We start from the raw sequence: 25,833 nt of genomic DNA on the forward strand, positions 1-25,833 counted from the left end.
TTACGTCCTGAAATGCATGGTTTCCTTGCTAGAGACAATTTTGCTACAGAGATTGAGTTCTCATACCTGCTGTACCATGCAGTTACAGTATGCATGGTTTCCTCCTAGAGGGTTGTACTGTTCATCATACGTCATACCCTAGCGCCTTCTCCATCCACAGTAGTTGGTAATGTTGTATCAGACTCACTTCTCTTGCCGACTCACTTGGAAGTGGATGTGATACAGCATTCTACGCAATGGTTACGTATTCGAATCGGGTCTGACAATGTGTTTACTTACGGAAAGGCAAATGGCAACGGGCGGCGGGAAGAAAGGTGGAATCTGGAGACCTATCCCCACCGACAACAACCACAGCACTCAATGTTTGCAACAGTATTTCGCCGTTTGCCTGATCCGGGGTCGTTTCAGGAAGCAGGAAATCATGAAAGACACCCGAAATGTTCGGACACCGGACGCTGCGGAGGGTGGAACATTCTCCATGACAATTGTTGCTATCCATATCAATTACAAGGTGTGCAAGGCCTTCTGGAGACAGACTTCCGGCATAGGCAGCAGTTTTGTCAGTGGTTTCTTCACCAGACAACCACGATTGCGGGATTTATGTCACAGATGAGGCCATCTTTACGCAGAGTCGTATCTTCGACTTTCGTGACGGTCATCTGTGGGGTAGTGTACTAAACCCCCATTGTATGATAACAGTGAATTATCAGCATTGGCGCAACCGGAATGTGTGGGCTGGGTTAATTGGCGACCATATTTTGGGATCGGTCTTACATCCACGTCGGCTAACAGGCAGGAACTATCGGCATTTCTTGAAGGTGGCCTTGCCTCCCCTGCTGGAAGAAGTGCCATTGATGATTCGAAGGGTTATGTGGCTGCTACATGATGGAGCTCCAGTCCATTTCGCCGTTGACGACCGGACGCATTTCAATCGCCATGAAGAAAATCACCTTGAATATAAAAAGAAGAATATTCATCGCTAACCGATCGATAGTTATATTGGTATATAACTTGCTTTTGTCGTTTAGGAAGGTGGGACATTTTCTAACGTTTGAACTTCCACTTGAGAACGACTCTAAAGCCGAATCTTGATTATCTGAATAAATGAATAGTAATTTTTAGTTTCATGTTGGAAATTTCATTCAAAACATTTGCGTGTGTGACAGGAATGCTGCGAGTTTGCTGTTACACTTGCAGACTCCCCTTTCTGAGCGAGCCGTGTTGACTGGCTCCCGACAACAGACTGAGGTTACTAGTGGGCTGCGGCGCAGACTCACGAGTAGTGTCTAGGGGCACACGGAGATGGTGACGCGATTTCCTCACGGGACTCGCTGGTGAGTGTAAAGAAATTGTACGGAACTCATGTCTGATCTCCAGTTTCCGAGTATACATTCCTATAATTCAGCTCAATTTGTCGTGTTTCCCGTGAAACCTGCATTCAGTTCTAGTGATTGGCTGTAACCGAGTTTGGAGTAGCGGCGACCAGGTGTGAAGCCTACTTTCCCATTCCAAGCCCCAACCACCAAATTTAACTCGCTACCACGCAAAATTTTGACGTACCTGGTACGACGCAGTCCGCCTCCACAACTGAGTGGTCAGTGTAGATGGCTGCCATGCGGAGGACCTGGGTTCGAGTAGTGCCACTGCCAGGAATTCTTCCTTGGTGAGTGGACTGGTACGCGTTGCACTAGCTTTGTGGTGCCAATTGAGGCGCTACTTGACTGAAAAGTAGCGGCTCCACCTTCCGCAGAGTCGCTAAAACGGCCGGTAGAGCGCTGCGGTGACCACATGCCTCTCAATACAGCACCCACGTCGGAAGGCAGAAGATCACAAGGCGGCCGGTCGACATCCTTGGTGCCATCCAGGTCTGGTACAAAAGGTATAAAGGGGCAGCTCATTGTTGGAGCTGCCATTCGCAGTTAGGTGATACCTGTGAAATGGTTCCCGGCGTGATTATGGACGCGCGATGGCAATTAACAGACTTTGAAAGCAGAATTGTAAGTGGAGCTAGACGCGTGGGACATTCCATGTATTGTTTCTCATGTACAAGACTGATGATTTCACGATGAATCACTAAAGTGTCTCTTTCGTGACTGAACTTCGGAAGAGTTTCTCCTGTCATTAAAAAGTTTTCGCAACGTCGTTCTTCGAGGATGTTCTTGATCGCAGCCCAAACTATTGTCTTTCCCTTGAGCTTTCGTGATTATAGCTGTTAAATCATCTGCGAAACCAAACAGTAAATTTACACAACGAATTAAAGCATCTACATGTTTCATTCTAGAACCAGATGGGTGTTCGAGGGTGTAGGAAAGCTCTTCTAGGACCAAAGTCCATCTTACTATTTTAGTGACAAGTCCTTCTTATCCATGGTCATTTGGAATGTAGCACCATCAGTTGCAAGTTTAAAATGCATTTTTAGTAAGTACACCCAAAATTTCTTTAAGTCGCTCACAATAGCTAAGATTTCATGCTCATAAGGACCGCATTTTTCCTCTTGAGAGACTGTTGGAACTTTTCATCATTTGAAGATGTTTGTAATAACACAGCTGCAAATCTTCTTTGCTTGCATTTGTATACAATTCAGTTTGGTGTTTGTGATTTTAGATTTTTAAAACTGGATCCGATGAAACATTAACTTTGAATGTCTTGAATTCTCGCCTCTGCTATTGTTCAGACTTATATTCCTTATCATGCTTAAGTAACCCACTGAGATGTTTGGCAGTTGTAGAGTAATTTCGGATAAACTTCCGAAAGTATTCTGTTAGTCTTTGGAAACTCTGTATTAATTTTAGTGTTTCTGTTATTTGAGCCTTTAGATTCTTTGCACTGGAGTTTTCCACAGTTATCGTTGCTGTAACTTTTATTATATCTTTCCAGCAATGACTTCACACCTCTTTTGTAATAACCCCTTTTTCCTTAAACTCTTTCGCATTTCCAGTGCCATAAAGTAGTTTTACCCCTGAATCATCTTCTGACCCGTCGGTCACATACTCGAATAGCGAGTCGTTACCAGTATCAGTACGGCTACCATTCTCTTTCATTATGACGAGTCATTCTTGAAGACACTCCTTTCGTTTCTTCTTGGGTGGAAACAGTAGTCTGTCGATCTCTGTAGCACTTCTCTACACGTCGAATTCTTATAACAAAGCCTTATTCAGAGGAGCTGACAGTGTAAGACCCTTATCTTTCTGAATAAAAAGCTTAGCCATCGTTCAGGCGATTTTTTTGCGAAAACAAGCATTTGCAATCGCAAATTTATACACAATATTGTGTATATTCTACAGAATTAATGTCTTGCTAACCGCTTTTCAACACACAAGGCCACAATAAAACTTTAACAGCCTATCCTCGTCAAACAAGGTACGATATTCGTGAACTACACTGAAAAATATGTTACTTACGAATTAGGCCCGAACAAAGGGTAACCGTCATCTTTGACAATGCAATGGTAATGCAATTAAAAAGATTAAAAGGTAAAGAGTAAATAAATATAAGGGGGTGAAACCAGAAAAAATTATCAACACTAAACTGAAAAACCGGTGCCTATACAACAATCGAAATTAAGTTAACAATCCCAATAAAATAAAATTATTACTTGATAAGACTACTAAAGAATAGCTTGAAGAGGTATTACGTACGGAAAAGATACGATAGCAGAGTAAAAGGCTGAACTGACAATGGCAACAATATATATGGAGTACATACGCAATCACCTAAAAATAAAAATAAGTAAATACAGGACACTGGAGGAACGTAACGGAATATACAGTATGGGAAGTATCGGAAAACTGTGAGGATTAATTGAAGTGTAGAAGAGGGAGAGTATTGAGCTGTGTTTGGTCATTTAATATTAAATCGTAATTGTGGGCCAGATATTTGCTGATTTCTGTGACTACAAACGGGTGAATTTTTTGGCTTTTGTTTGGTGAGTGGACTACGTGGGATCTGTGGCAGGTGCTGTAGGTATTGCTTGAAGGGGAAGTGATCCTCGTACACCCTGTAGTGCACGGGCCCAGTTTGTCAGCCAACCTCGAGGAAGTTCCAGACGAGCGATGCAGCGCTGCGGTTAACCTCACAGGTCAGGTTCGAAACACAGGAGTGGACAACTTTCTACCTTTCGGACTGCATTATCGCTATTTAAAGAACGAATGTGGCTGTAGATCTTAAAAGGCGCTGCGGCCGGGCAGTCTGAGCGCGCCGGAAAGTTTTGTTTACGTGTGATTGAAACCTCGTCTTCGAGCAAAGCAGAATTTAAACATGGCCTTTGTGATATAAGAAAAGTGATATGGTGTTAGTCCCGCTTCTACCTTAAGTTTATGGAGAATCTTTGACACAGTGAACAGTTCCTTGTGATTGAGAACATTTGTAAGAAGAGGAAAAGAACAGCTGTACAAGATCTCAGACTGATGTCTCCAAAACCTGTTTGTTGTAGTATACAAGAACAGGTACTAAGACCTGTAACTGGCTGAGCAGAAATGAAACTGAAAGTCAAGTCAAAGAAATAATAAAAATAACTTCCTGAGGTAGATTATAATTGTTGTTGTTGTTGTCTTCAGTCCTGAGACTGGTTTGATGCAGCTCTCCATGCTACTCTATCCTGTGCAAGCTTCATCATCTCCCAGTACCTACTGCAACCTACATCCTTCTGAATCTGCTTAGTGTACTCATCTCTCGGTCTCCCTCTACGATTTTTACCCTCCACGCTGCCCTCCAATGCTAAATTTGTGATCCCTTGATGCCTCAAAACATGTCCTACCAACCGATCCCTTCTTCTAGTCAAGTTGTGCCACAAACTTCTCTTCTCCCCAATCCTATTCAATACTTCCTCATTAGTTACGTGATCTATCCACCTTATCTTCAGTATTCTTCTGTAGCACCACATTTCGAAAGCTTCTATTCTCTTCTTGTCCAAACTAGTTATCGTCCATGTTTCACTTCCATACATGGCTACACTCCAAACAAATACTTTCAGAAACGACTTCCTGATACATAAATCTATATTCGATGTTAACAAATTTCTCTTCTTCAGAAACGCTTTCCTTGCCATTGCCAGTCTACATTTTATATCCTCTCTATTTCGACCATCATCAGTTATTTTACTTCCTAAATAGCAAAACTCCTTTACTACTTTAAGTGTCTCATATCCTAATCTAATTCCCTCAGCATCACCCGATTTAATTTGACTACATTCCATTATCCTCGTTTTGCTTTTGTTAATGTTCATCTTATATCCTCCTTTCAAGACACTGTCCATTCCGTTCAACTGCTCTTCCAAGTCCTTTGCCGTCTCTGACAGAATTACAATGTCATCGGCGAACCTCAAAGTTTTTACTTCGTTTCCATGAATTTTAATACCTACTCCAAATTTTTATTTTGTTTCCTTTACTGCTTGCTCAATATACAGATTGAATAACATCGGGGAGAGGCTACAACCCTGTCTCACTCCTTTCCCAACCACTGCTTCCCTTTCATGCCCCTCGACTCTTATTAATGCCATCTGGTTTCTGTACAAATTATAAATAGCCTTTCGCTCCCTGTATTTTACCCCTGCCACCGTTAGAATTTGAAAAAGAGTATTCCAGTCAACATTGTCAAAAGCTTTCTCTAAGTCTACAAATGCTAGAAACGTAGGTTTGCCTTTTCTTAATCTTCCTTCTAAGATAAGTCGTAAGGTCAGTATTGCCTCACGTGTTCCAACATTTCGACGGAATCCAAACTGATCCTCCCCGAGGTCTGCATCTACCAGTTTTTCCATTCGTCTGTAAAGAATTCGCGTTAGTATTTTGCAGCCGTGGCTTATTAAACTGATAGTTCGGTAATTTTCACATCTGTCAGCACCTGCTTTCTTTGGGATTGGAATTATTATATTCTTCTTGAAGTCTGAGGGTATTTCGCCTGTCTCATACATCTTGCTCACCAACTGGTAGAGTTTTGTCATGAGTGGCTCTCCCAAGGCCGTCAGTAGTTCTAATGGAATGTTGTCCACTCCGGGGGCCCTGCTTCGACTCAGGTCCCTCAGCGCTCTGTCAAACTCTTCACGCAGTATCGTATCTCCCATCTCGTCTTCATCTACATCCTCTTCTATTTCCATAATATTGTCCTCAAGTACATCGCCCTTGTATAAACCTTCTATATACTCCTTCCACCTTTCTGCCTTCCCTTCTTTGCTTAGAACTGGGCTGCCATCTGAGCTCTTGATATTCATACACGTGGTTCTCTTCTCTCCAAAGGTCTCTTTAATTTTCCTGTAGGCAGTATCTATCTTACCCCTAGTGAGATAAACTTCTACATCCTTACATTTGTCCTCTAGCCATCCCTGTTTAGCCATTTTGCACTTCCTGTCGATCTCATTTTTGAGACGTTTGTATTCCTTTTTGCCTGCTTCATTTACTGCATTTTTATATTTTCTCCTTTCATCAATTAAATTCAATATTTCTTCTGTTACCCAAGGATTTCTAGCAGCCCTCGTCTTTGTACCTACTTTATCCTCTGCTGCCTTCACTACTACATCCCTCAGAGCTACCCATTCTTCTTCTACTGTATTTCTTTCCCCTATTCCTGTCAATTGTTCCCTTATGCTCTCTCTGAAACTCTGTACAACCTCTGGTTCTTTCAGTTTATCCAGGTCCCATCTCCTTAATTTCCCACATTTTTGCAGTTTCTTCAGTTTTAATCTACAGGTCATAACCAGTAGATTGTGGTCAGAGTCCACATCTGCCCCTGGAAATGTCTTACAACTTAAAACCTGGTTCCTAAATCTCTGTCTTACCATTATATAATCTATCTGATACCTTTTAGTATCTCCAGGGTTCTTCCACGTATACAACCTTCTTTCATGATTCTTAAACCAAGTGTTAGCTATGATTAAGTTGTGCTCTGTGCAAAATTCTACTAGACGGCTTCCTCTTTCATTTCTTAGCCCCAATCCATATTCACCTACTATGTTTTCTTCTCTCCCTTTTCCTAAACTCGAATTCCAGTCACCCATTACTATTAAATTTTCGTCTCCCTTCACTATCTGAATAATTTCTTTTATTTCATCGTACATTTCTTCAATTTCTTCATCATCTGCAGAGCTAGTTGGCATATAAACTTGTACTACTGTAGTAGGTGTGGGCTTCGTATCTATCTTGGCCACAATAATGCGTTCACTATGCCGTTTGTAGTAGCTTACCCGTGTTCCTATTTTCCTATTCATTATTAAACCTACTCCTGCATTACCCCTATTTGATTTTGTGTTTATAACCCTGTAGTCACCTGACCAGAAGTCTTGTTCCTCCTGCCACCGAACTTCACTAATTCCCACTATATCTAACTTTAATCTATCCATTTCCCTTTTTAAATTTTCTAACCTACCTGCCCGATTAAGGGATCTGACATTCCACGCTCCGATCCGTAGAACGCCAGTTTTCTTTCTCCTGATAACGACATCCTCCTGAGTAGTCCCCGCCCGGAGATCCGAATGGGGGACTATTTTACCTCCGGAATATTTTACCCAAGAGGATGCCATCATCATTTAATCATACAGTAAAGCTGCATGTCCTCGGGAAAAATTACGGCTGTAGTTTCCCCTTGCTTTCAGCCGTTCGCAGTACCAGCACAGCAAGGCCGTTTTGGTTAATGTTGCAAGGCCAGATCAGTCAATCATCCAGACTGTTGCCCCTGCAACTACTGAAAAGGCTGCTGCCCCTCTTCAGGAACCACACGTTTGTCTGGCCTCTCAACAGATACCCCTCCGTTGTGGTTGCACCTACGGTACGGCCATCTGTATCGCTGAGGCACGCAAGCCTCCCCACCAATGGCAAGGTCCATGGTTCATGGGGGGAGGAGATTATAATTATAACGACATTTCTCGACGAAAGGGACCTTAGTATATATTAACGACACATCTTTCACCTTTTTTACACGGTAATTTGCAAATAGCAGACGAGGGCGATTAGGAAATACGTCGTTATAACTATTCGAAAAGAGTTCAAAGCTGTAGAACGCCGTCAACCGACATCCAAGATACAATCATGCAGAGTTCAAAACGCCGCCGTCGTGTTTTATTTTATAAACGTCTTTTCTTGTAAGGAATATTCACCATAGGCTAATCGGTCACCTAACATAGTGCTACAACAAAAAGAATTCCATGTACACATTGTACAAGTACTGTTTCTTTACGTCAGTATTTTCGAAATGAAATAATTTAACGAAATCATATAGTATGACGAAGATATCAACAATATAGAGCAAGAACCGTGTGCACTGCATTTACGTAAGGCATACCATAGCTACAAAAAAGAAAAAAAAATTATACACAGACTCATGTACACTACGCCACTATTATTCATGCACAAAAAAAATTTCAAATGCTGAAAAAAACAGAACTATCCAAATCACTGAGCAGCTATTAGTAGACTGAGAAATGATCGTGACTATTTTTGAACATGTGATATTGTAGAACTATTTAGTGAAGCGAAAAACCAATGTTTTTAAATTAATTTTTAGCGCCAAATAGCATTCGTGAATTTAAGTGGCAGTATCCCATGCAATAATATCACATCAACCCAACAGTAAATTATTTCAGTCACTTTCAGTATGTCACCAGAAACGTCATTTTATTATGATTGTTTGGATAGTCGTTAAAATCTTAAAATCACATTTTTTAGTTTTGAAAGATCAAAAAATTTCGAAAGCTTCACTGTATATAGTTGTGTTATTACTATCTCTGTTGCTGGGCATACGCGCTACCAATGTTGATGTCGCAGTTTAGGTGGCAGACTGACATTTTCCTTTCCTCGCAGTGCATCCAGTATATTTTTGTGGTTAGTATTCCATGGAACTGAACGGTTTTTGCTGAGCCCTCCATTTAATAACCCTACTCACAGACGTTATTGCCCACTGACTCAGAACTCTTACTGTTTGTAAGCTATTCACAAATTATTTTCTTTATCTACGTTGTGCATCTCTGTCTTTCAAACGTTAACAGAAGCTTTATAAATGAACTTCATTTTTTATATTACACATTCTACTACACATATCATTTCAATCTTTACTATAAAAAAAAAAATTAAGCATTAAAAATATAAAATACGCCAGTAAACAATAAATTTTGCATACACTTCAAAAATTGAAACAGTTTCACTTGCAACTAGCAGGTGGAACTTGTAACTGTAATAACATATACTGAAGTGCTTCAAAGTAAATTATATAATAAACTATCTGTTACCTGCAACTGCGCTCGCGTATCAGTAGTTTTTTTATGATGAGTGAGTAAGTTACTGTATATCCTATGTACATATTCGGGTAAGTACAGCGCGTGATGAGCAACATCCGTCTCCCCCCTCGCCAAAAAAGGAAGTTCTGTTCTCTATTTCATTTAATTAGTTTACAGAACCATTTTAACAGTGCATGTTAGCGTGCCTCTTCAGTAATTAGAGGAGGCATGTCAGCCCCGGATCACATCCGTCTGGAAAACTAACGACGAATATTCAACAGAAAAAATAAGAAAATGGCTTTGAGGTGCAGACAGAATTCCTATTTTTAAAGAACTTAATAATAGCCACACCTGGCTCGATAACTGTGCACGTTAGTACGCCTCTTCCTGTACTTGGGGACTCTTGCCAGCACCAGATCAAACACGTCTGGCAGTAAACGACGAGGGCCATTGTGCCACAAACCTAAATATAATATTCGAGTAGTTTCCCATATCCAAGTAGGTGAACACTGGGCTCATATCCTTGTTCCAGGTTAATTAAACGATTCACAAACACTTTAAATACATTCTCAAATTTCTTTGGGGAAGGGGGGAGGGGGGGGGGGGTGGGAGCACCGGTGGCTGCAGGAAGCGCATCTGCCCATCCACTAGTACTACCATTGCCAAATAACACATTACCATACTACACCCTTGAATATGCGGGATAAGAGCAGGAAAAGAAAAAGAGGATTTTATAGTAGCCACAGCCCGAAATCAGCTAATGGTAATGTGAAATAAATACGCAATAATCGTAAAATTTTAAACAGCCAATGTACAAAAATGATGTAAACCTTCAAAAGACACGAAAACAATATAAGGCTCTATGATATATAAGAATGCAAACAATTTTGGTCTCTCGCAGTTGATCATGTGATATTATAACTTGTAGAAATATTCGTAGGTCTGGGATTGTGTTCTGTATTGTGCATAACGTTAGCAAAGCTACGGTTTCTGCCGTGTTTAACAGTTAAGAAAAAATTTCTTCTCAGCTACTAATAACCACCTGGATTTCTTTGTGGTAGCATACTGTGCTTGGGCTTGTTTTGCACTTACTGATGCAATGAGTATTTGAAAGCACACTGGAAAGTCTCCAGCATATTGTCTTTAGAGTTGATGCAGGGAATGAAACGAAAGATTCTTGACACTTGAAGCTGACAGCTTCACTAAAGAAACCATACATGAAAAACATTTGTATTACATTGATAAAATGGGTCTGCATGTATAAAGCAGATGCATGTATGTTCAGGAACTGCTCCCAAATCTATGGATTGATTTCAGCATAATTTGGAACACAAACACAAAACATCACAAATACTAGTTCTTTAGGATTTGTAGCCTCCTAGCTCCAGTAGGGGCAGGGATACCCATAAGAAAGTGTTTTTTTAAGCACCTGCCATTTGGGCTACCTTATGTGGGAAAAGTGTTGACCCACCTTATCGACCTAGGGCAGTCTACACCCTACACATCAGGGCCATGAAATAGTTTTTCGTTCCAATACTTACAGGCTGACCAGCATAACAGGTGAGTTGTGTTAGAGTAGTATCACCCTGCTTTAGTGACCTGCTTAGTATGGCAGCCTACACATTATGAGAAAAAAAGGTTTCCAAGCCCTTGGCGCGTAGCCTGTGCGAGAGAATGGGCATATTGTGGGAGAGTGCCAGGAGGCTTTACTGGCCTCTTGCACTGCACATTAGGGATGTTGTGGGAGAGTAATAGCCTGCTTTATCAACCTCTTTTTCAGGGGCTACAAGTGCCGATGGGCATGCTAGGGGACAGGTTCAGAGAGAGAGAGAGAGAGAGAGAGAGAGAGAGAGAGAGAGAGAGAGAGAGAGAGAGAGAGAGAGAGAGAGAGAGAAGAGAGATGGCAAGAGTGGATGGATAAAAAGAGAGGGAGCAGTAGGATATGGGTAGGAAAAGAGAAGGAAGAAGATAGTGTAAAAACAGAGAGGGAGGTGGAGGAGAAGTTGGACAGAGAGGGACAATAGAGGACAAGGTTGACATAAAGAGAGGAGTAGACACACAGGGTGAGGTGGGAGGATCAAGTGGACAAATAGGGAGTGATAGGCAGAGAGAAAGGAGTGCCAAGCGACGTGTACGTTATATGTGACATACCTGTACATAGGTCGAAGTCATGGGAGAAATGCTAGTTTATATAAAACTGAGCATATGTATGAATGAATAAGTAGTTGTCCCAGACTCCTGGACCAAAGTCCACCAAATTTGACCCATGTTCTCCTTACCCTAAGAGAACCAACACAGGGGATTTGGAAGGCTCTAGCTCTAGTATTTATGGAGATACAAACGTGAAGTTTTTTAGCCCTTTATACTGTCCTGCGCATTGGGAGTGTTGTGTGGAAAAAGTATTTATCTATCTTATTTAGTTGGTTTTTCAGGGCAACCGACATCGACTTGTTTTGCAAGGAAGTATACACTAGTCAAAGTTCTAAATGTGTTTCCAAGCCCTTGACGCAGAAACTATGTTGCATGATAGGCATGTTGTGGAAGTAGTACTAGTCTGTTTTATCGACATGTTTTGAGTGGCTACATGTGTTGATGGGCATGCCCAGGGAGAGGCTGAGATGGATAAAGGAAGACATAAATACAGGGTGTGTGTGTGTGTGTGAGAGAGAGAGAGGTGGAGAGAGAGAGAGAGAGAGTGGGCAGGAGAGGATGAATAGGAAGAGAGGGGTCAAGAGGACATGGGTAGGGAGAGAGGGGCAGAAGGAAATGAACAGAGAGGGAGGGGGAGAAGGAGATGGACAAGAGCTGGGATGGAGGAAAGTGAAAGAACTGAACTGAACTGAAGTGGCCCAAATTTGACAGACAAATTTTATGTTCCACTGGACCAAGTAAAGGGGTCTTTATAAAACTTAAGCTCGTTATTGAGATAAAAACATATGTGCCTTCTAAAACGCTGCTGTATAGACTGCCATGCATGACAGGAGTACTGTGTGGCAATAGTATCGACCTCCCTTATGGATCTACTTTGCAGGGCAGCCTACGCATCAGGGCCAAGAATCAGTTCCCCAGACCACTGACGTGTAGGCTGACCAGCACAACGGGTGTGTTGTGTTGGGGAAGGATCTACCTTACTTTATTGACCAGTACTGCATGACAGCCTACACATCATGGTACAAAAAGGGTTTCCAGCCCTTGGCATATGGGCTGTGCTGCACAAGAGGCATGTCGGGGGAGTAGATTTTTATTGAATTCTTTTGCACTGGCTACATGTGTGGATAGGTATGCCTGTGGGAAGTTAGAGGAGGATAGAGGAGAAGATGAAGAGAGAGCAGAGGCAGAAGGGGCTGGATATGGAGTGAGAGGGGCAGGACAGGATACATACAGAGAGAGGGATTAGGTTGGGAAGGGTAGAGAGAAAGGGAGGAGACTAAAGACAGTGAGGGAGGGGGAGGAAGTGTTGGAGAGAGAGAGAGAGAGAGAGAGAGAGAGAGAGAGACAGAGAGAGGGAGAGGGAGAGAGGAGAGAAAAAGAAAGAGAGAGAGAATGTGAAGCACGAGATGGACAAAAAAAGGGGAGGAGATACACAGAGAGATGTGGAAGGGCAGGTACTACCGTCACCCCTTAGCAAAACATCTAGCCAAGCACCTGTGAAAATTCTGGTCCTGTATAAAATCGTTAAGCGAGTCTAAGGCTTCCAACCAGCCACTTGTTGACCAGTTTCGTGTGGCAGTAGGAGACAGTAAGAAGTTGCATATTTCACATTTAAGAAATCGTTCACACAGGAGAATCGTACAAACATACTGTCATTTGACCCACACGCATACTTCTGTATGGACGACGTACCGATAGGAATCTATGGCATAGAGAAACAACTGAAAGAGTTTAAAACAAAGAAGTCCAGATGGAACACAATTTTGTTTTATGAAGGGCATTCTGTGGCACTGGCCCCTGACTTAGCTTGCATTTATCTCAAACCCTCGACTTGTGCTAGGTCCAAGGCGACTAGAAAAAGGTGACGTTGACTTCTGTATATAAAAAGGGTAAAAGCACAGACCCATAAAATTACACACCAACCATCTTGACATGTGTTGTCTGCAGAATTTATTGAGACCAAAAAGCTTCTGTCCGCGAATCAGAATAGTTTCAAAAGAATTGCTCGTGCGAAACTCAACTTGCTCTTTTCCGACAATATTCTGAGAACTATGGACGTAGGGCAGCTGACGGGTTCTATATTTCTACTTCTCTGGACAGCATCTGACGCATTGCCCCACAGGCGACTGTTAGCAAAGGTACAAGCATATGAAATAGGTTCCCAGATGTGTTAGTGGCTCGAAGACTTCTTAAGTCATCGAACCCAGTACGTTGTCCTTGACGGTGAGTGTTTATCAGATACAAGGGTATCGTTAGGAGTGCCCCCTGGAACAGTGATAGAAGATTAGTGATTTGACGGACAGGGTGGGTAGGAATCTGCCGAGGTTCGCTAATGGTGCTGTGGGCTACGGGAAGGTGTCGTGATTGAATGACTATAGGAGGATATACGATGAGTTAGATAAGGTTTGAAATTGGTATGATGAATTACAGCTAGCTGTAAACATGGAAAAATGTAAGTTAATGCCGATGAATTGGAGCAACAAACCCGTAATGTTCGAATACAGCATTAGCAGTATCCTGCTTGACATAGTGACATCGCCTTAGTAACTCGTCGTAGTTTTGAAAGCGATAGGAAACGGAACGAACTTCTGAGTATTGTTGAAGGGAAGGTAAATGGTCGACCTTGGTTTATTGGGAGAATTTTGGGAAGGAGACCATGTATAGGATACTATTTTTGAGTATTGCTCGAGTGTTTTGGATGGACACCAGGTCGAATTAAGGGAAGAGATCAAAACAATTCAAAGGCAGGCTGCTAGATTTGTTACCGGCAGGTTCGAACAGCACTCATGTACTACGAGTGTGCTTTGAGAACTCATATGAGAACCCCTGTAGGAAAGGCGACGATCTTTTTAAGTAATAGTACTGAGAAAATTTAGAGAACCAGCATTTGAAGCTGACTGCAGTACGCTTTACTGCCAGCAATATATATTTCGCGTAAGGATCACGAAGATACGATAAGAGAAATTAGGGCTCGTAGAGAGCCGTATGGGGAGTAATTTTTCCTATGCTCAATTTTCAAGTGGAACAGGAAACAAATGACTAGTAATGGTACAGGGTACCCTCCATCATGCAACATACAGTGGCGTGCAGTGTATGTATGTAGCTGTAGATGTGGGTGTAGATGAGTCGGATGGACAGGGAGGCGAGGAGACCCAGAGCAGGAAGAACTGGACCGAGAGATGTGTGAATTATGTGGGACACACATGCACACAGAAGAAGCAGCTGGGAAAACGCTAAGTCTTGATATATATGAAGCTGAGAATATGTATGTATCTTCAGGAACTCCTCTCAGGTCTGTGGACTGAAGATGACGACATCTGACTCATAAATCCCTTGCCCTGAGAGGACCGACATAGGGGGTTATATAATGCTTAGCTCAACACTCCAAATTAAGAAAACGACACACCATGAAGGAATTATCTCAACACGACGGAGATCCATAGATATGAGGTACACATACAAAAAACAAACAACTACAGTTTCAGAAACACTGGATGATTTATTCAAGAGAAAGAGCTTTGAATAAGTCAATAACTTTGGTCAGCTTCTGGCGCTTATGGAAGTAGTTATTCCACTTGTAACTGGTTGATAGAGTTGTTGGATGTACTACTAAACGTTATCGTGCAAATTGCATCCAATTGGCCTGTTAAATCGTCAAAATCCCAATATGGTTCGAGGGTCCTAACCATTGCCAAGTGGTGAGAGACTCAGTGACCTTGCTGGCCAAGGTAGGGTTTGGCAAGAACGAAGACGAGCAGTAGAAACTCTCGAAGTGTGTGACGTGCATTATGTTGCTGATATGCGAAGCTTGGATGGCTTGCAATGAAGGGCAACTGAAACGGATGTAGGATGTAGTTGAGATACCACAGTGCTGTAAGGGTGAAGCAGACGACAACCAAAGGGTCCTTGCTATGAAGTGTCATCACTCCTGCTTGTTGGGCCACATGGCCAGTGACGATCAGACTGTTATCCCATCACTGTCTGGGGTGTTTCCAGACACGTCTTCAGCTTGAAATCTCGATGAATGGAGCAGAACTGTCTTCAGCGATGACTCGTGCTTCAAACTGAGCCCTGATGACCAGCAAAGACGTATCTGGGGGTACCTCAGACAGCAATGGGATACCAACCTGACTGACGCCGGCTGCAAGGCCCAACAGCCTGGAGTGATGGTCTGGAGTGCCATCCCATTTCATACCAGGACCTCTTTGGTTCTCATTCACTGTAAATTGTTTTTGAGATTTTTGGTAAGGTCTTATGGGACTAAACTGCTGAGGTTATTGGTTCCTAAGCTTACACACTACTTAATCTAAGTTTGACTAACTTACAAGGACAACACACACACACACCCATTCCTGAGGGAGGACTCAAACACCTCAAATGGAGGGAGCAATGGGGACCGTGACAAGGCGCCTCAGGCCGTGTGGCAACCCATGTGGCTCATTTGTAGCACCTTTATAGTACAGTGGTACATCGACCATATTCTATGTCCTGTTTTGTTGGCCTTCATTGCGAGACTTACATTTCAGTAAAATAATGGATACCTTCACAGGGAAAGAGTTTCTGTTGCTTATCTTTGTACTTGCTAGACCCTACCTTACCGAGCAGGGTCGCCAGATCTTCACCAGTTGACAGCACTTGTAGCTTTAAGGGTGGGGCCCTAGGATCACATCGGGATTTTGACGATCTAACACGCCAATTCGACAGAATCTGACAAGATATCGCTCATCAGGACGTCCAAGAACTCTGTGAGTCAATGGCAAGCCGAATAAATGCTTGCATAAGGGTCAGAGATGGACCAATGCGTTACTGATGAGCTTAATGTGTGAAGTTCTTTCTCTTGAATAAATCATATAATTTTTCTGATATAGCAATAATTTCTTTACATGTATAGGTACATCACGTCTACAGATCTCGGTTCCATTCGGATAATTCATGGTGCATGCCATTTTTTGTGTTAGGTATATGTAAGGAGATACTGACATGCATGTTTTTTAAGCCGCAGCCTTATAGGCTGCCCTCCATGACAGGAGTATTCTGTGCAAATAGTATTGACCTACCTTATCGTCTTGTTGTGCAGGGAAGTCTACATGCCTACATGTTAGGACAAGACATAGGGTTCCTATCCTCAACATGTAGACTGTACAGCACATCAGGCTTGTTGTGAGATTAGAATCAGCCTGCTTTATCGATCTATTTAGCCGCTGCTACATGTAGGGATGGGTATGTGTTGGGAAAAGTTGAGGTGGATAGAGGAGGAGATGGAAATGGAATGGTGGCGGGATGCAGCGGATAGTGAGAGATGTGGTGGGAGGGTACTTGTAGCGTGGGTGGTGGAGGAGGAGATGGACAGAGCGAAGGGGGGTGGGGTGGATGTGACAGATGTAGATAGGGGAGGGCAAGATGGACAGTAAAGAGGAGAAGGAGATTTGAAGTAAGAGGAGAAGGAAGAGGAGGTAGACTGAGAGGTGGGGGGACGAGATGTACAAATAGTTGGCGATGAGGTGATGGGCAGTTAAGCACATTATATGTGATAACATCACGTGAAGCCACAGGGAAAATGCTACAAGGGACTTACAATAAGTAATGAAACACATTTCTTTCTGGAAGCTGTTTGGTTTTATTAAGATTTCCAAAAAACCATATTATTTCCCACTCTTATGGCTACAAAACCCTATTTCTCGCCGTATTTTCCTTTCAATGCAATGGCCTTCGCCACCTTACTGGGGAGACCTGCATGCTGACATGGTACCATTCTACTCATCAACGTCGAAGCCAACATCTTGCTGCATCAATAACTTCCTCATCATCCTTGTACTTCTTCCCACAGAGTGCATCCTCCATTGGGCCAAAGAGATGGTAGTTAGAAGGTGCGAGATCAGAGCTGTTGGGTAGATGAGGAAAAACATTTCAATGAAGTTTTTTTGGAGCTCCTCTCGGATATGCAGGCTTGTGTGAGACCTTGCTTTGTCATGAAGAAAGAAAAGTTAATTTGCATTTATATGGTGATGACAATACTGAGATGGTTTCGTCAATTTTCTGCAGGTAGTACAATACACCTCAGAGCTGATCATTGCACCATGAGGGAGGACGCAGCACCATTAGGAGAGACATCCAGTTGAGCAGTGAGGTGTTTCATTGTAATCTGTGAATCACCTAGAATGAGACTGTCTGTGTGATCCAACATTGCATGACTTATGGATCTGTACAGATGGCTGGCACACAGGAGGTCAGATAGGTTTGCACAACCTTATTGTGACGATGACAGACACCTTGCCCAATGACTCACTGTGCTTTTTTTCACTGCCAAGCCTCTGTAGACGTTCCAAAAGCGCCGATCAATATCGACGATTCCCTGGTTTTCCATCGAAAGAAACTCAGCGACAACTCTCTGCTTGGATCACACCTCCTTTACGGGCGCTATTTTGAAGACAACATATACTATCGTCACCTATCAGAACTTCATGAAACTATAGGGGCTGAGGTAGGAATATTCCAAGATGTCCCACAAAAAATACAGCATTTTTCAACCGAAATTGGCTGAGGAAGAAAATGCATTGTGTTACTTATTGAATGCCCCTCATAGTGTCTATGTAAAGCTTAGTATCCGTATGTATGTGTAAGAAGTCCTCCAAGGCCCTAGGACCAAAGTTGTCCACATTTGACACACGAACACCTTGTCTTGAGGGTACCAATATAAGTGGATTTACAACACTCTATCTCTAATATTTATAGAGATACAGAGATGCATGCTACTTAACCACTGCTGTGTAGCTTGCCCTTTGCAAGATGTGAGTTGGGTGGGAATAATATCGATCTGCCTTATCGACCTACTTTGCAGGGAAAACTACACGTCAGATGCAATAAATCTTTTCCAAGCCCTTGACATATAGGCTATCCCACACAACAGACATGTGGCAGTACTATCGGCCTCCTTTCTTGACTTTTGTGGGGGCTAGATGAGCGAATGAACATGGTTATAGGAAGTTCGAGGTGGATAGAGGAGGAGATGGATATAGTGAGGTAGTCAGGAGGGCATGGGTTTGGACAGAACGGAGGTAGAATTGGATGGATAGTAGGCGGTCAGGCCTGGATGGGCAGAGAGAGGGGAGATTGAGGAGATAGATTGAGAGAATGTCACAGGAGTGGAGACAGAGAGATGAGGAGATGGGTAGAGAGAGCAAGGAAAGAGGAGATGGACAGAGAGATACAACAGGGGGAGATGGATAGAGAGAATGTGAGGAGGAGGATATGCACAAACAGAGAGAGGAGAAAAAAGGAAATGGAGAGGGAGATGATTAGGTTTACAAGGGGAGAATGGGGAGGAGGAGATGGGCGGAGATAGAGAGGGTGATGGAGAGGATTAGTAGATGGAGAAAGAGGATATGAACAAATAGGGGGATTGAGGGCTTGAGGGGATAGACAGGGAGGCAAGACAGGAGGAGATAGGCAGAGAAGAGGGATGAGGAGGAGGACAGAGAGTAAAGGCAGGTATTGACAGAGAGATGGGGGAAGGAGGAGATGGTGAGAGAGACGGGGAAGTGGAAATGGGCAAATTATGGGGACGAGGAGATGGACAAAGAATGGGGGCAGGAGGAGACGAGTGCAACACATCTACACTTCTGGAAATTGAAATAAGAACACCGTAAATTCATTGTCCCAGGAAGGGGAAACTTTATTGATACATTCCTGGGGTCAGATACATCACATGATCACACTGACAGAACCACAGGCACATAGACACAGGCAACAGAGCATGCACAATGTCGGCACTAGTACACTGTATATCCACCTTTCGCAGCAATGCAGGCTGCTATTCTCCCATGGAGACGATCGTAGAGATGCTGGATGTAGTCCTGTGGAACGGCTTGCCATGCCATTTCCACCTGGCGCCTCAGCTGGACCAGCGTTCGTGCTGGACGTGCAGACCGCGTGAGACGACGCTTCATCCAGTCCCAAACATGCTCAATGGGGGACAGATCCGGAGATCTTGCTGGCCAGGGTAGTTGACTTACACCTTCTAGAGCACGTTGGGTGGCACGGGATACATGCGGACGTGCATTGTCCTGTTGGAACAGCAAGTTCCCTTGCCGGTCTAGGAATGGTAGAACGATGGGTTCGATGACGGTTTGGATGTACCGTGCACTATTCAGTGTCCCCTCAACGATCACCAGAGGTGTACGGCCAGTGTAGGAGATCTCTCCCCACACCATCATGCCGAGTGTTGGCCCTGTGCGCCTCGGTCGTATGCAGTACTGATTGTGGCACTCACCTGCACGGCGCCAAACACGCATACGACCATCATTGGCACCAAGGCAGAAGCGACTCTCATCGCTGAAGACGACACATCTCCATTCGTCCCTCCATTGACGCCTGTCGCGACACCACTGGAGGCGGGCTGCACGATGTTGGGCCGTGAGTGGAAGACGGCCTAACGGTGTGCGGGACCGTAGCCCAGCTTCATGGAGACGGTTGCGAATGGTCCTCGCCGATACTACAGGAGCAACAGTGTCCCTAATTTGCTGGGAAGTGGCGGTGCGGTCCCCTACGGCACTGCGTAGGATCCTACGGTCTTGGCGTGCATCCGTGCGTCGCTGCGGTCCGGTCCCAGGTCGACGGGCACGTGCACCTTCCGCCGACCACTGGCGACAACATCGATGTACTGTGGAGACCTCACGCCCCACGTGTTGAGCAATTCGGCGGTACGTCCACCCGGCCTCCCGCATGCCCACTATACGCCCTCGCTCAAAGTCCGTCAACTGCACATACGGTTCACGTCCACGCAGTCGCGGCATGCTACCAGTGTTAAAGACTGCGATGGAGCTCCGTATGCCACGGCAAACTGGCTGAACACTGACGGCGGCGGTGCTCAAATGCTGCGCAGCTAGCGCCATTCGACGGCCAACACCGCGGTTCCTGGTGTGTCCGCTGTGCCGTGCGTGTGATCATTGCTTGTACAGCCCTCTCGCAGTGTCCGGAGGAAGTATGGTGGGTCTGACACACCGGTGTCCATGTGTTCTTTTTTCCATTTCCAGGAGTGTATGTAAGACACATATGGATAAAGATTTAGGGAAAAGGCTGGTGCCGGCCGAGGTGGCTGAGTGGTTCTAGGCGCTACAGTCTGGAACCACGCGACCGCTACGGTTGCAGGTTCGAATCCTCCCTCGGGCATGGATGTGTGTGATGGCCTTAGGTTAGTTAGGTTTAAGTAGTTCTACTTCTAGGGGACTGATGACCTCAGGTGTTAAGTCACATAGTGCTCAGAGCCATTTGAACCAAAAAACTGGTACGTATAAAAAAATATGTGTGTATAACATCCCATCCTAAACTACTGAATCGATTTCAACCAAACTTGGTACACATATTAGTTGATATCTGAAAAGGATCACTGTGAAGATGAGAACCACCTACCACTCAGAAGGGTGGGGCTGAAGGTGAAAAGTAGTGTAAATAACGGATTGCAGATATGCACACTATATTCATATAGTATTCGAGAAGAAGAGCACTCAGCGACATTGAAAAACCTTTTCTTATGATTTCAAAATGTCAGGAAACTTTTTCTCGCTGACACCATTTGAAAATTGTTTTCCTGTTAATGCAGTAAAAGTGGTGCATCAGGCATAATGTTTTTACTTATCACTTTTTTATTTTTTTGACTACTGATCTATTCAGGAAATATTTCGAAGGGAGTATCCGCATATACCATTGAATGTACCTGAAAAATTATATTTCACGACGAGGTTTGACGTTATAAACTCCGAGATGTGTTAAAAACTTGGATTTCTTACAATGGAGCAAAAAATGACCCAGACTATACTCTTTCAGTGTTTGATATTGAGACTATTTGGTGACTTCCTACAGCCTTTAATGATAAGTTCAAACCGTTTCTAAACATTTTCTTGCTTACATGTTAAGGTCAAATTTTTAACGCAATAACTCAGTCCTAGCTGTTTTGTACAGGGGCAATCTATTCTTCAAAGAAACGTGATGTTTAACGATTACTTAATACATGGAAAGAAGTACTGTGGGGTTAAGAATCGCCCACATCCCATGGGGATAGTAATGAAAAAGCGGTGACAGTAAGGTGTAACTCCGGAACACCTGGAGTAATTTCAACTAAATTTGTTAGGTGCACGACTGACTGTTTGTATAAAAATACTGTGTGGCTGAGATTCTCGCTCTACGACTACGGGGTGATGTAAAATTGTTCGAACAGGTCATGTCGGTATTTATTACCTGTGTTTAGTTGACTTGGAATACAATTAAAATTTTGAAGTGCAAATTGTCCTTATTTGTGCTTTTCAGTGTTCCAAACAGCTCGGGAGAATTAGCATTGGTGCAAGCCAATAATTTTGTTCGCGTTTTCGGGACCTCAGATAAAGCCACATGGTGGAATACTACAGATAAATTTGACGTCCTGTCTGGAGTCTTAAGCGGTAAAATAGCAGAGAATCAGATGCATACGTGTGCAACATATGTCACATAGACATATGTCCAACAAATTCTAAGCCCCTGGATCGTTTTCAATCAAACTTTATAAACATATTATTTACTATCTGGAAGGAAACCCTGTGGTGGTCAAAACTGTTAACATCCTACTTGGGTGGGGTGGGGGGTGGGGGTGGGGAGTGATAACGTGGTGATAGAGAAGTGGAGAAAAAGATGGTGGGCAGGGAGCGCAAGGATGAGATGATCGACAAACATAGAGGAGTGAGAAGATGGGCCAATGGGGGTAGAGGAGGGCATGAACAGATAGTGGGGGAGGAGGAGATAGACAGGGAGAGGGGAGCAAGAGATGGACAGAGAGAGGGGCAGGAAGAGTGGGACAGAGACTGGGTGGCTGGATGGAGAGAGGGAGATGGAAGAAGTGAATAGAGAGAGGGCGAGGAGGAAGTGAATAGATCGAACAGGGAGCAGAGGAACAACAGTGTGAGGATGGATACCCACACCACGGCGGGTTTCTCCGCTCGTAACATATTGTTTCCTATGTTGTGCATATTTTTTCCCATTATTTTATTTAATAGAAATGGAGGCTTTTCTTTTCAGTTGTATGTAAACACATGTATTTCCTTCAGGTATGCCACAACAATGTGTAGCGGGACTACTGATTTGCTCGGTGGACATAAATGATTTGAATCCTCAGCATTCGTAAATTAGTGTTGACGTTACTTTTGCCTAGGGGAATGTATCGTTCTTGGACGCACGTGAGCGAATGCAAAACGACTTAATCAGTATTTTCTTCTAGTTCAGACAGTGTTCTTGAAAGATCGAAAGTGTATAATAATTTGTGAGAACAAGAGAAACTCTTAATAGCACCAGCATTCAAGTTTTGGACTCTGTCACTGGATTAAATACTCAGATGTTAAACAACGAAGCGGTGTAAAATGGAAGGAAAGCGTGAAATCAGAAGTGAAGCAGAATTTTGGGAGTTTGTAGCTTATCCGCTAAGTATTCCGCATACAGAAATCAAATGGGACATGTAAAATAGTACTGGTGCCTCAAGTTGTTATCAAGCAAGCCTAACAGCAGACGTCGATGAAACTCTGAGACATATTACTAGAATTGTAACAGACTGATATATCCTACATATAAGGGGAACAGGGCTGATAAAGAAATTTAAATGGGAACTGTTGGAAGCAGGGCACAAGAAGGCAGAGGGCAGTGAATATGTTACTGTGAGCGGTTCAGTGATAGGGAGGTTCTCATCAGAATCGACAGCAAACCAACACGAACAACGATAGTTCAGGTATACATGGTGACGTTGAAAGCTGAAGATGAAGAGACAGAGAAAGTATATGAGGATATTGAACGGATAATGCAGTACATAAGAAGAGGTGAAAGTGTAATAGTTATTGGGGATTGGAATGAAATTGTAGGCGAAGAAGTAGAAGAAAAGATTACAGGAGAATGTGGGCTTGAGACAAGGAATTGGAGAGGAGAAAGACCAATTGAGTTCTGCAATAAATTTCAACTAGTAATAGCGAATACTCTGTTCAAGAATCATAAGAAGAGGAGGTATACTTGGAAAATGCCGGGTAATGGACAGATTTCAGTTAGGTTACATCATGGTCAGACAGATATTCCGTAATCAGATACCAGATTGTTAAGACATACCCTGAAGCAGATGTGGACTCAGATCACAATTTGGTAATGATGCAGTGTATGCTGAAGTTTAAGAGATTAGTCAGGAAGAATCAATGCACAAAGAACTGGGATACGGAAATACTGAGGAATGAAGAGATAAACTTGAAGTTCTCTTAGGATATAGATACTGTAATAAGGAATAGCTCAGTAGGCAGTAAAGCTAAAGAGGAATGGACATTTCTAAAAAGGCAATCATCGAATTCGGGAAGGATAATTTACGTTCAAAGAAAGTAATTTCGAGGACACCATAGGTAACAGAAGAAATACTTCAATTTATCGATGAAAGAGGGAAGTACAAAAACGTTCAGGGATATTCAGGAATACAGAAATACAATTCGCTCAGGAATGAAATATATAGGAAAGTAAGAGAAGCTAAGACGAAATGGCTGCACTAAAAACTTGAACAAATCGAAAAAGAAATGACTGTCGGAAGGACTGACTTAGCATATAGGAAAGTCAAAACAGACTTCGGTGAAATTAAAAGCAAGGTTGGTAACATTAAGAGCGCAATGCATTAAATGCAGAGAAGAGAGTACACTGAAGGTCTCTATGAGGGGGGAAGAGTTATCTGGTGTGATAGAAGAAGAAACAGAAGTAGATTTTGAGGAAATAGGGGATCCACTATTAGAATTTAAAAGAGCTTTGGAAGACTTGAGATCAAATAAGGAATAAGAGATGGATAACGTTGCATCAGAATTTCTGAAATCATTGGGGGAAGTGGCAACACCACTATTAACGTTGGCGTGTAGAATGTAGGAGTCTGGCGACATACCATCTGACTTTGGGAAAAATCTCAGTTACACAATTCCGAAGACTACTACAGCTGACAAGTGGGAGAGTTATCGCAAAATCATCCTAACAGCTCATGCATGCAAACTGCTGACAAGAATAATATACAGACGAATGGAAAGCAAAGCTGAGGATGTGTTAGATGACGATTAGTTTGGCTTTAGGAAAGGTAAAGGTACTAGAGAGGCAATTGTGACGTTTCGTTGATAATAGAAGCAAGACAAAGGAAAACTAAAAGACACGTTCCTAGGAACTTTTCAACCTAAAAATGCGTTCGGCAATGTCAAATGGGGCAAGATGTTCGAAATTCTGAGGAAAATAGGAGTATGCTATAGAGAGAGACGGTAATATACAACATGTACAAGAACCAAGAGGGAATAATAACAGTGGAAGACACAGAAGGAAGTGCTTCGATTAAATGGATATAAGATGTAAGAGAGGGAAGTAGTCCTTCGCCTCTACTGTCCAATCTATATATCGAAGAAGCAATGATGGAAATAAAAGAAAGGTTCAAGTGTGGAATTAAAATTCAGGGTGAAAGAATATCAGTGACACGATTTGCTGGTGACAGTGAAGTGAAAGTGAAGAAGAATTGCATGATCTGCTGAATGGAATGAACAGTCTAATGAGTACAGAATATGGATTCACAGTACATCGATGAAAGATGAAAGTAATGAGAAGCAGCATAAATGAGAACAGCGAGAAATTTAATATTGGAAATAAGGGTCACGAAGTCCATAAAGTTAAGGAATTCTGCTACCTAGGCAGCAAAATAGCCCATGATTGATGGAGTGAGAAGGACACAAAAAGCAGACTACCACTGGCAAAAAGGGCATTCCTGGCCAACAGAAGTCTACTGTTATCAGACATAGGCCTTAATTCGAGGAAGAAATTTCTGAGAATATACGTTTAGAGCACAGCATTGTATGCTAGTGAGACATGGACCGTGGGAAAAGTGGAACAGAAGAGAACTGAAGCGTTTGAGATGTGGTGCTACAGACGAATGTTGAAAATTAGGTGGACTGATAAGGGAAGGAATGAGGAGGCTCTGCGCAGAATCGAAGAGGAAAGGAATATGTGGAAAACACTGATAAGGACAAGGGACTGGGTAATAGCACACCAGTTAAGACATGAGAGAATTACTTCCATGGTACTAGAGGGAGTTGCAGAGGGCGAAAACTGTAGAAGAAGAGAGAGTTTGGAATACATCTAGCAAATAATTGAGGACGTATGTCGCAAGTGCGACTCTGAGATGAAGAGGATGGCGCAAGAGAGGAATTTGTGGCGCGCCGCTTCAAATCAGACTAAGCCGCACGATTTTTTTTTTTTTTAAATTCCGTTTCCGAAATTAAGAGAATCGGAGTTCGAGGATCACTCTACAGCACATAAGAGACGTTAACGCAAGTGTGAACACAAATCAGTCTAAGCCGCACGATTTTTTTTTTAAAATTCCGTTTCCGAAATTAAGAGAATCGGAGTTCGAGGATCACTCTACAGCACATAAGAGACGTTAACGCAAGTGTGAACACAACAGGACAACAGGACAACGGGAC

The sequence above is a fragment of the Schistocerca gregaria genome, chromosome 7 (assembly GCF_023897955.1).
Source record: "Schistocerca gregaria isolate iqSchGreg1 chromosome 7, iqSchGreg1.2, whole genome shotgun sequence".
NCBI classification, from domain to species: domain Eukaryota; kingdom Metazoa; phylum Arthropoda; class Insecta; order Orthoptera; family Acrididae; genus Schistocerca; species Schistocerca gregaria.